This window comes from Hemiscyllium ocellatum, chromosome 37 (genome assembly GCF_020745735.1).
Source record: "Hemiscyllium ocellatum isolate sHemOce1 chromosome 37, sHemOce1.pat.X.cur, whole genome shotgun sequence".
NCBI classification, from domain to species: Eukaryota; Metazoa; Chordata; class Chondrichthyes; order Orectolobiformes; family Hemiscylliidae; genus Hemiscyllium; species Hemiscyllium ocellatum.
In genome coordinates, this window is record NC_083437.1 from 19,038,238 (window position 1) to 19,051,732 (window position 13,495).

Below are 13,495 nucleotides of genomic sequence, written 5' to 3' on the forward strand. Positions count from 1 at the left end.
AATCCAGCAGGACACGGGGGAGAAGAGAAATTCAGTTCCACAACCTTCCCACATTTACACACACACACAGAGCTTTAGGTGATAGATTGCATTGATAAGGGATCATATCTACCTCAGGGTTTTAAATTCCCCTCCGACAGTGGGTCGAAACACAACCAATCAACAATATTTACAGAGATCCGACAAAAGGGACACGTTTTCTGGACGTGGTCGAGTTGCATTGTTCTAGCGCCTTTTCGTACCGTCCGGGGATTCCCTCCCCAACGCGTCCTGGCCACCCGTGTGTATGGGGGATATGCGACGTGCGCACAGCGACATCCCACAAACAGCAATGTGACAAGGAGGCGTTCAACCTACTCCAGCTGGGGGGCGGGCTAGGAGAGAAACAAAAAGCCAATCCAAAACAAAACCTATCCAAGTCACTGCCTGCCGTGCCATTTGTATAGGGCCTTTCACCAAATCACATGCCCCGCGTGGTTTAACCTGGCTCAGGTAGGGCAAGTAAGGTGTGCGCACATTGGACAGGTTGGGGGTGAGGGTTGGAAGGATGGATGAAGCAACTATCAACTAGAAGTTCCTTCGAACAGATTCTGTTGCTGCGTGTCATCAGTTTTGACCTTGGAGAATGTGGATTGAGTTAGCCAGCCTCATTGGTGAAGCCAGAGTTGGCCTCAGCACCTGTAGCTCAGTGAGGAGAAAGAAATGTCAAGCTGGGTTGGGTTCCTGATTGGAAAGCAGAGAGTCCTGCTGGACAGCACAGTTGGTTCTGCTATAAATGGATGTTTTTCAGCACAATTTGGCTCTAAAGTGTTTGAGGAATTTAGAATGTTATTTGTGGAACCATACTTACCTGTTTTGGCTATAATGCGATTCCAGCCCCTTTAGTTTAAATGGCATAGCTATTACATGGTTTTATTCAAATGTGGGATTGCACAAGAATGGAGCTATGATGTTATATCAGAACTGATTGTATGTATAAGTGATCGCCACATAAAGACAGCCCCACTACCATAGTCACTGTCCAGAATCACATGGGAACTAATACCAGAACCTCACCATATCTTGTATGGAGTTCTTTGATGTGTAATCATCATCGTGGGTTAACATCGCTGACCTCTTCCATACAACAGGGTCAATCGGGATGAGGGGGTTTGGATGGGGTTGGTGTGGGACGTGGGTCAATGCTTGAGGGGAATGTCCACTTTTGGAGCATTGTATACAGTTCTGGTCGCACTGCTATAGGAAGATATTATTAAATTGAAAAGGGTGTAGAAATGATTTACTCGGATGTTACCGAGATTGGAGAGTTTGAGTTATAGGGAGAGGCTGGAAAGGCTGGGATATTTTCCCCTGGAATGCAGGAAGTTGAGGGGTTAACTTATAGAGGTTCATAAAAGCAGGAGGGGCATGGATAAGTTGAATAGAAAGGTCTTTTCCATAGAGTAAGCAAATTCAAAATTAGAGGATTTAAAATAGATTTAAGGTGAGAGGGGAAAGATTTAAAAGGGACCGGTGGGGGGGGGAGGAGGTCAGCTTTTTCACACAGAGGGTGCGGAATGAACTGGCAGAAGTGGTAGATGCAGGTACTGTTACAACATTTCAAAGATATTTGGACAGGTACCATGGATCAGAAAGTTTTAGAGGGATATGGGCTAAACTCGGGCAAATGGGGCTGGTTTAGATTGGGAATCTTGGAGGGATTGGACCGAACGGTTTGTTTCCGTGCTGTATGACTGTGTGACTCTTTTCAGTCAACCTCTTGGCTTAACACTTTAATGTGGAGGTACCATCTTGAACAGTGATGAAACCTATAACCTTTGATCTCAGAAAGGACCAAGATACTAAATGATCCAAGCAGACACCTAGAAGTAGGGAGGGTGGTACAGGGTTGTTGGCAGTGCTCATGCATTCATATCAAGAAACAAGGTTCTACATTTGACCAGAATCAGTAAAGAGTCCATTTTGATGAGTGTCATGGATTGGTTTTCTCTCTCTCAGCCTCAGCATGATTTATCGAGTTATTCTCCAAATTTGCCTCATCACTTTATGTACTATGTCTCTCTGACAGCCTGATCTTCCCCCTGGCCCAGACCTCCCAGGATTCCCAGTGCCACTGCCATGTGCCCAGTCAAACATTGCCAGTCAAGAGGTGTCCTTCACCATTGTGAGAGGACAACCAAAGAGATACACTTTTCAGGGCACATAGATGGCACAGCTGACATTTAGTGTATATACAACAGCAAATTCACAAAAGCGTTTCTATTTAAGGACCAAGCTACACAGGTTAGTGCCTTAGTGTAATCCATCTTCATACCCTATCTAAGGGAGTGTTACTCTTTACCCAGTGTAGGCTATATCTTGGATCTGCCCACCATTGTGCTGCACTTACCCATTGGAGCCAGGGTGACCGTCATTGACTCCCCTTTCTGCAGTAACCCATTTTTTCCAATGCACTATCATCTCGCCACCCCCCCCCCCAATTTATCTGTTGACCTGTTCACAAGTATCATTCACTTTGCACCCCAGCATGCTGCTTGAAGACACCAGAATTGACTCCCTAACATCCCTAGGAGAAAGTAAGAACTGCAGATGCTGGAGATCAGAGTCAAAACGTGTGGTGCTGGAAAAGCATAGCAGGTCAGGCAGCATAAACTCTTCATCAGGAAATAACTTCCCCCCCCCAGGCGCAGTGGTCTCAGATAACCACTCATTAGCTTTGATTGAGCTGACTCCCAGAGCTGACCATGCCCCAACTCCCTGGGTTGGGCAGACTAGGATGGACAAGGGTCTGCCTGATAACCAACTGGATCCCTTACTGCTCTCTGTGTAGCTCCCTGAGTGACGTACCTGAGTAACTCTGTAGATTGGTCCTGCAGAACTAAATGTGGCCCACACCCTGTACAGGTTCAGCCCCCCTCCCCGGACTGTGCTGGGCCCCCCCCACCCGGACTATGCTGGGATCCCCTGTCTGAAGGCTGTCTCCCTTGCCCTGACTGAGGATGACTCCCTGTAGACTTTGAGACGTGACCATTCAGTTGAAGCAGATGCAGGGGGTTTGCTGTGAGCGTTGCTGGCACATAACAAATGAGGCACGTTTGAGGACTCTGGATGGAGTTTGGGAGGATGAAGGGAGAATCTCATTGATACATACAGAATATTGAGTGGCCTGGACAGGATGATGGGAAAATGTTTCCATTGGTAGGAGAGATTAGGACCCGAGGGCACAGTCTTAGAGTAAAGGGAAACCGTTTAGAATGGAGATAAGGAGAAACCTCTTCAGCCAGAGAGTGGTGAATCTATGGAATTTATTGCCACAGAAGGCTGAGGAGGCCAGGTCAATAAATGTTTAAGACTGAGATAGATAAGTTCTTGAGTATCAAGGGGATCAAGGGTCACAGGGAGAAAGCAGGAGAATGAGGTTGAGAAACTTCGATGAGCTGAATGGCCTAATGTTTGCTCCCATGTCTTAGAGTGGAGGTGTGAGATTAATGTAACATGGTGCCCTCCAACAACACGTTCACTCCATTGACTGATCTCCATGTCAACCACAATCATCAGCCTGGCTCTCTGGCTGAACCAAACAGCACAGAAAGATGGAAGAATTCTGACCCTTTAACCTCTGGCTGAGGGGTCAAAGCACAAAAAGGCTTGTGGCAAAATGCTATGAACATTTAATTCAGCATGAAGTGAGTGAGCACTAAGACAGCATGCAATGAACCTGAGGCACTTCCTGGTGCAATTGAGGATCTGGGTGCCCGTCCCAATGCTCAAAGTGCCCTGGCAGCAACATTACGCTGCAAGATGCCAGTTAGCTCCAATGTGTAATGTAAGTGCAGCAGCATATGCCATGCAGATTGGAGATGTGTCATGACGGTGCAGAGCAGCTGGCACATGTCTGATGCCAATGTTTTAGAAGAGGAGCACCAGGAATCACTGCCCATGGTGATGTTAAGATCAGCTAACCAAGGTGAAACCTGGAGGGTCAAGCAGAGAGCTGGAGTTACGATGTCCCCACTCTGACCTCCATGAGAAGGTTCACAGTCTGATTTGTGTCCATCAGCTGTGAGAATGGGAAACTGCACTTCAATAAGGCCAGATTAGGGAGTAATAGTATTCTAACACAGGCAAATCGAGGCAAACAGACCTCTTGTTGCTCACCTGTGCGACTCCTGCCTCACGTTCAAATCTTGACTGCAGAACTAGTCCTTTCCCTGTCAACATCATTAGAAAATATCACCCAAAATGGCCAAGCCGATTAAAATGTGTGCATTCCTGTTTTTTTCCTTCTCAAATGAATACCTTGTAAATAAATTCAGTTATAGCGGGAACTGATTACATCAGCTCACTATTGGCTGCAAAGTGCCTCCAATGTTGGTCACCAAATACAGTGTCTTAGGATATACTACACAGCCACCAGCTGCACACACCCCTCATCCATGGACAGTGGCAACTGATACCAGGAAACCCCTCAAGATCCTCCAATCCAGGAGATTTAGGAAGCACACAGCTGCATTGCAGGGTACACCAGGAACTTGCATTGAAAGGCTGCTCCAAGGACTTTGCCTGCAGCAGCTCACACATTGTATCTGGGCTGTTTGCATGTTCTCTCAGCACTCACTCACTCACCTACCCTGGATGCACACTGTGACCAGACATTGTCTTGATTCGCAGAACGCTCACGCAATCAGTCAGCTTATCTTGGTGGCCAGCAATCCTCAGTCTAAGGGCTGTGCCTCTTGCTGTACAGCAGTGTGCTGTGTCAATCTCACACCTGCCCCATTGCCAGCAGCTTACACACTGAGTGTGCAGTAAGCCAGGTCTCCATCTGAGTGGAGATGTCAGTCAGAGGTTTCAGCAGAGCGCGTATAGGGCAGCCTGCAATAGCAGCCCAGGCGGTTGGATGCAGTCAGAAATCCAGTTGAGGTATTTTTGGTCAGGGAGTGCATGTCTATGGTGCCCTGGGACAGGCTTCACGATCAGTCGATAACTCCATTAGCAGTCAGTCCAGAGAGGGTCGTATGAACATAGCTGGGGAGACGTACAGTCAAGGTTCTGGTCAATTCTTGCCTGGCATTGTCCAGTTAGGGATGTCTCCTAAAGGGTGACAAATGGCCACTCTGTCAGACTGTGCATAGAAACACAGGGGAAAGGAGGATGTGGGAGGCAGGGGGATGGGAGTGGGTTGCTGCTGTGAGAAGGACAGTCAGGAGCCACATTATGGAGTTTGAGGGCAGCCAGCTGGGAGGGTTGATGTGGCAGAGTCTCCGCAGAGAAGCTGCACTCCACAGTCTCTGCACAATGAGGAAAATTGCTCCTGTATATTTACTCTTACTGTTCCTCTACCCCCCACTGTCTGGTCACAGTGTGCATCCAGGGTAGGTGAGTGAGTGAGTGCTGAGAGAACATGTAAACAGCCCAGATACAACGTGTGAGCCTCTGCAGGCAAAGTCCTTGCAGCAGCCTTTCAATGCAAGTTCCTGGTGTACCCTGCAATGCAGCTGTGTGCTTCCTAAATCTCCTGGATTGGAGGATCTTGAGGGGTTTCCTAGTATCAGATGCCACTGTCCATGGATGAGGAGTGTGTGCAGCTGGTGTCTGTGGAGTATATCCTAAGACAGTGTTCCTGTAAATATCTCCCCCCCCCCCCGCACCCCCCCCCCCCCCCCCCCCGATATACCTGCTTACTGTTCCTGTACCTCCACCCCCATATACCAGCTACTGTTCCTGTACCCCCCATAAACCTGCTTACTGTTCCCGTAACCCCCAATATACCTGCTTACTGTTCCTGTATGCCCCCATATACCTGCTTACTGTTCCTGTACCCCCCATATATCTACTTACAGTTCCTGTAACCCCCCATTATACCCACTTACTGTTCCTGTACACATCCTCCCATAAACCTGCTTACTGTTCCTGTACTCCCACCCCCATATATCTGCTTACTGTTCCTGGAACCCCACCGCCCCATATACTGCTTACTGTTCCTGTACCCCCCAATGTACCTGCTTACTGTTCCTGTACACATCCTCCCATATACCTACTTATTATTCCTGTATCCGTCCCCTGATACACCACTTTACTGTTCCTGTACCCGTCTCCCCCATATACCTGCTCACTGTTCCTGTACCTGCCCGAATACCCGCTTACTGTTCCTGTACACATCCTCCCCTATACCTACTTACTGTTCCTGTTCCCCTCATGAACCTGCTTACTGTTCCTGTAACACCCCATATACCTGTATCCTGTTTCTGTACACAGCCTCCCAGAAACCTGCTTACAGTTCCTGCATTCGTAAACCCCATATACCTGTACCTCCCCCATATACCTGCATACTGTTCCTCTACCCCCCATATACCTTCTTACTGTTGCTGTACCTCCCCCATATACCTTCTTACTGTTCCTGTACCCGTTCCCCCCATATACCTGCTTACTGTTCCTGTACCTGTCCCCCATATAACTGCTTACTGTTCATGTACCGGTCACCCTCATATACCTGCTTACTGTTCTTGTACCCCCCCATATACCTGCTTACTGTTCCTGTACCTGTCCCCCCATATAACTGCTTACTGTCCATGTACCGGTCGCCCTCATATACCTGCTTACTGTTCTTGTACCCCCCCCCATATACATGCTTACTGTTCCTGTACCCGTCCCCCAATGTACCTGCTTACTGTTCCTGTAACCCCCCATATACCTGCTTACTGTTCCTGTACCCAACCCACCCATATAACTGCTCACTGTTCCTGTACCCTGTCATATACCTGCTTACTGTTCCTGTAACCCCTCATATACCTGCTTACTGTTCCTGTACCTCCCCATATATCTGCTTACTGTTCTTGTATCCCCCATATATCTGCATACTGTTCCTGTAACCACCCATTATACCCACTTACTGTTCCTGTACACATCTTCTCATATACCTGCGTACTGTTCCTGTACCCCCCTCCCATATACCTACTTACTGTTCCTGTATCTGTCCCCCTGATACACCACTTTACTGTTCCTGTACCCATCTCCCCCATATACCTGCTCACTGTTCCTGTACCTGCCCGAATACCCACTTACTATTCCTGCACACATCCTCCCATATACCTGCTTACTGTTCCTGATCCCCCCCATGACCCTGCTTACTTGTCCTCTATCCCCCATATACTGCTTACTGTTCCTGTAACACCCCATATACCTGCATCCTGTTTCTGGACACGGCCTCCCAGAAACCTGCTTACAGTTCCTGCATCCGTAAGCCCCATATACCTGTTACCCCCCATATGCCTGCTTACTGTTCCTGTACCCGTTCCCCCAATATACCTTCTTACTGTTCCTGTACCTGTCCCCCATATACCTGCTTACTGTCCCTGTGCCCCCCCCATATACCTGCTTACTGTTCCTGTGCACCCCCATATACCTGCTTACTGTTCCTGTACCCCATCATATACCTGCTTACTTTTCCTGTACCCTCCCATATATCTGCTTACTGTTCCTGTAACCCCCCCATTATACCCACTTACTGTTCCTGTACCCCCCCCTCCCATATACCTACTTACTGTTCCTGTATCCGTCCCCCTGATACACCACTTTGCTGTTCCTGTACCCGTCTCCCCCATATACCTGCTTACTGTTCCTGTAACCACTCATATACCTGCTTACTGTTCATGTACCCCCCATATATCTGCTTACTGTTCCTGTAACCCCCCATTATCCCCACTTACTGTTCCTGCACACACCCTCACATATACCTGCGTACTGTTCCTGTACCCCCCCTCCCATATACCTACTTATTATTCCTGTATCCGTCCCCTGATACACCACTTTACTGTTCTTGTACCCGTCTCCCCCATATACCTGCTCACTGTTCCTGTACCGGCCCGAATACCCGCTTACTGTTCCTGCACACATCCTCCCATACACCTGCTTACTGTTCCTACTCCCCCCATGAACCTGCTTACTAGTCCTATACCCCCCATATACTGCTTACTGTTCCTGTAACACCCTCATGTACCTGCTTACTGTTCCTGTACCCCATCATATACCTGCTTACTGTTCCTGTACCCCCCCCCCCCACATACCTGCTTACTGTTCCTGAACACATCCTCCCATATACCTGCTTACTGTTCCTGTAACACCCCATATACCTGTATCCTGTTTCTGGACACGGCCTCCGGGAAACCTGCTTACAGTTCCTGCATTCCTAAGCCCCATATACCTGTACCCCCCCACATACCTGCTTACTGTTCTGTACCCGTCCCCCCCATATACCTGCCTACTGTTCCTGTACCCCCTCATATACCTGCTTACTGTTCCTGTACCCCGTCATATACCTGCTCACTGTTCCTGTACCACCCCGATATACCTGCTTGTTGTTCCTGAACCCCGTCATATACCTGCTTACTGTTCCAGTAACCCCTCATATACCTGCTTACTGCTCCTGTACGTCCCCATATATCTGCTTACTGTTCCTGTAACCCCCCAATATACACACTTACTGTTCCTGTACACATCCTCTCATATACCTGCTTACTGTTCCTGTAACCCCCCTTCCCATATACCTACTTACTGTTCCTGTATCCGTCTCCCCCATATACCTGCTCACTGTTCCTGTACCTGCCCGATTACCCGCTTACTATTCCTGCGCACATCCTCCCATATACCTGCTTACTGTTCCTGAAATCCCCATGACCCTGCTTACTTGTCCTATACCCCCCCATATACTGCTTACTGTTCCTGTAACACCCTCATGTACCTGCTTACTGTTCCTGTGCCCCCCCATATACCTGCATCCTGTTTCTGGACACGGCCTCCCAGAAACCTGCTTACAGTTCCTGCATCAGTAAGCCTCATATACCTGTATCCCCCCATATGCCTGCTTAATATTCCAGTACCCGCTCCCCCCATATACCTGCTTACTGTTCCTGTAACACACCCATATACCTGCTTACTGTTCCTGTGCCCCCCATATACCTGCTTACTGTTCCTGTACACCCCCATATACCTGCTTACTGTTCCTGTACCCCGTCATATACCTGCTCACTGTTCCTGTACACCCCGATATACCTGCTTACTGTTCCTGTAACCCCTCATATACCTGCTTACTGTTCCTGTAACACCCCCATATACCTGCTTACTGTTCCTGTACGCCCCATATACCTGCTTACTGTTCCTGTACCCCGTCATATACCTGCTCACTGTTCCTGTACACCCCAATATACCTTCTTACTGTTCCTGTAACACCCCATATATCTGTATCCTGTTTCTGGACACGGTCTCCCAGAAACCTGCTTACAGTTCCTGCATCCGTAAGCCCCATATACCTGTATCCCCCCATATGCCTGCTTACTGTTCCTGTACCCCCTCATATACTTGCTTACTGTTCCTGTACTTGTCCCCCATATACCTGCTTACTGTTCATGTACCCGTCACCCTCATATACCTGCTTACTGTTCCTGTACCCGTCCCCCCCATATACCTACTTACTGTTCCTGTAACAGCCCATATACCTGCTTACTGTCCCTGTTCCCCCCCCATATACCTGCTTAATGTTCCTGTACGCCCCCCTACACCTGCTTACTGTTCCTGTACCCCATCATATACCTGCTTACTGTTCCTGTACCCTCCCATATATCTGTTTACTGTTCCTGTATCCCCCATATATCTGCTTACTGTTCCTGTAACCCCCCTCTCCCATATACCTACTTACTGTTCCTGTATCCGTCCCCCGATACACCACTTTACTGTTTGTGTACCCGTCTCCCCCATATACCTGCTTACTGTTCCTGTACCCCATCATATACCTGCTTACTGTTCCTGTACCCTCCCATATATCTGCTTACTGTTCCTGTATCCCCCATATATCTGCTTATTGTTCCTGTAACCCCCCATTATACCCACTTACTGTTCCTGTACACATCCTCTCATATACCTGCGTACTGTTCCTGTACCCCCCCTCCCATATACCTACTTACTGTTCCTGTATCCGTCCCCCGATACACCACTTTACTGTTCCTGTACCGGTCTCCCCCATATACCTGCTCACTGTTCCGGTACCTGCCCGAATACCCGCTTACTATTCCTGCACACATCCTCCCATATACCTGCTTACTGTTCCTGTAACACCCTATATACCTGCTTACTGTTCCTGTAACACCCCATATACCTGCTTACTGTTCCTGTATCCCCCGATATGCCTGCTTACTGTTCCTGTACCCCCCCATATACCTGCTTACTGTTCCTGTACCCCATCATATACCTGCTTACTGTTCCTGTAACACCCCCATATACCTGCTTACTGTTTCCGTACCTGTCCTCCCATATACCTGCTGACTGTTCCTGTAACACCCCCATATACCTGCTTACTGTTCCTGTAACACCCCCATATACCTGCTTACTGTTCCTGTAACACCCCATTTACCTGCCTACTGTTACTGTAACACCCCCCTCCCGTATACCTACTTACTGTTCCTGTACCTGCCCGAATACCCGCTTACTGTTCCTGTACACATCCTCCCATATACCTGCTCACTGTTCCTGTTCCCCCCATGAACCTGCTTACTGGTCCTATACCCCCCATATACTGCTTACATTTCCTGTAACACTCCATATACCTGCTTACTGTTCCTGTAACACCCCATATACCTGCATCCTGTTTCTGGACACGGCCTCCCAGAAACCTGCTTACAGTTCCTGCATCCGTAAGCCCCATAAAACTGTATCCTCCCATATACCTGCTTACTGTTCCTGTACCTGTCACCCATAAACCTGCTTAATGTTCATGTACCTGTCGCCCTCATATACCTGCTTAATGTTCATGTACCTGTCGCCCTCATATACCTGCTTTCTGTTCTTATACCCCCCCCATATACCTGCTTACTATTCCTGTACCCGTCCCCCATCCACCTACTAACTGTTTCTGTACCCATCCCCCATATACCTGCTTACTGTTCCTGTAACCCACCCCCCATATACCTGCTTGCTGTTCCTGTACCCGTCCCCCATCCACCTACTAACTGTTTCTGTACCCATCCCCCATATATCTGCTTACTGTTCCTGTACCCACCCCACTATATACCTGTTTACTGTTCCTATAACCCCCCATATACCTGTTTACTGTTCCTGAACCCCCAATACCTGCTTACTGTTCCTGTAACCCCCCATATACCTGCTTGCTGTTCCTGTACCCATCCCCCATACACCTACTAACTGTTCCTGTACCCGTCCCCCCATATACCTGTTTACTGTTCCTGTACCCATCCCCCCATATACCTGCTTACTGTTCCTGTAACCCCCCCATACACCTGCTTACTGTTCCTGTACCTGTCCCCCCATATACCGGCTTTCTGTTCCTGTACACATCATCCCATATACCTGCTTATTGTTCCTGTATCCGTAACCCCTATGTACCTGCTTACTGTTCCTGTACCCATTCCCCCCATATACATGCTTACTGTTCCTGTATCCGTAACCCCTGTGTATCTGCTTACTGTTCCTGTACCCATTCCCCCCATATATCTGCTTACTGTTCCTGTACCCCCACATGTACCTGCTTACTTTTCCTGTATCCCCCCCCATATACCTGAATACTGTTCCTGTACCCTCTGATATACCTGATTACTGTTCCTGTACCCAACCCACCCATATAACTGCTCACTGTTCCTGTACCTGCCCGAATACCCGCTTACTGTTCCTGTACACATCCTCCCCTATACCTACTTACTGTTCCTGTTCCCCTCATGAACCTGCTTACTGTTCCTGTAGCACCCCCATATACCTGCTTACTGTTCCTGTAACACCCCATATACCTGTATCCTGTTTCTGTACACAGCCTCCCAGAAACCTGCTTACAGTTCCTGCATTCGTAAACCCCATATACCTGTACCTCCCCCATATACCTGCATACTGTTCCTCTACCCCCCATATACCTTCTTACTGTTGCTGTACCTCCCCCATATACCTTCTTACTGTTCCTGTACCCGTTCCCCCCATATACCTGCTTACTGTTCCTGTACCTGTCCCCCATATAACTGCTTACTGTTCATGTACCGGTCACCCTCATATACCTGCTTACTGTTCTTGTACCCCCCCATATACCTGCTTACTGTTCCTGTACCTGTCCCCCCATATAACTGCTTACTGTCCATGTACCGGTCGCCCTCATATACCTGCTTACTGTTCTTGTACCCCCCCCCACATACATGCTTACTGTTCCTGTACCTGTCCCCCTATGTACCTGCTTACTGTTCCTGTAACCCCCCATATACCTGCTTACTGTTCCTGTACCCAACCCACCCATATAACTGCTCACTGTTCCTGTACCCTGTCATATACCTGCTTACTGTTCCTGTAACCCCTCATATACCTGCTTACTGTTCCTGTACCTCCCCATATATCTGCTTACTGTTCTTGTATCCCCCATATATCTGCATACTGTTCCAGTAACCACCCATTATACCCACTTACTGTTCCTGTACACATCCTCTCATATACCTGCGTACTGTTCCTGTACCCCCCTCCCATATACCTACTTACTGTTCCTGTATCTGTCCCCCTGATACACCACTTTACTGTTCCTGCACCGCTCTCCCCCATACACCTGCTCACTGTTCCTGTACCTGCCCGAATACCCACTTACTGTTCATGTACACATCCTCTCATATACCTGCTTACTGTTCCTGTAACCCCTCATATACCTGCTTACTGCTCCTGTACCTCCCCATATAGCTGCTTACTGTTCCGGTAACCCCCCAATATAATCACTCACTGTTCCTGTACACATCCTCTCATATACCTGCTAACTTGTTCCTGTACCCCCCTCCCATCTACCTACTTACTGTTCCTGTATCCCCCATATATCTACGTACTGTTCCTGTACCCCCCCTCCCATATACCTACTTACTGTTCCTGCATCCGTCCCCCTGATACACCACTTTACTGTTCCTGTACCCATCTCCCCCATATACCTGCTCACTGTTCCTGTACCTGCCCGAATACCCACTTACTATTCCTGCACACATCCTCCCATATACCTGCTTACTGTTCCTGATCCCCCCCATGACCCTGCTTACTTGTCCTCTATCCCCTATATACCTGCTTACTGTTCCTGTAACACCCCATATACCTGCATCCTGTTTCTGGACACGGCCTCCCAGAAACCTGCTTACAGTTCCTGCATCCGTAAGCCCCATATACCTGTTACCCCCCATATGCCTGCTTACTGTTCCTGTACCCGTTCCCCCAATATACCTTCTTACTGTTCCTGTACCTGTCCCCCATATACCTGCTTACTGTCCCTGTGCCCCCCCCATATACCTGCTTACTGTTCCTGTGCGCCCCCATATACCTGCTTACTGTTCCTGTACCCCGTCATATACCTGCTTACTTTTCCTGTACCCTCCCATATATCTGCTTACTGTTCCTGTAACCCCCCATTATACCCACTTACTGTTCCTGTACCCCCCCCCCATATACCTACTTACTGTTCCTGTATCCGTCCCCCTGATACACC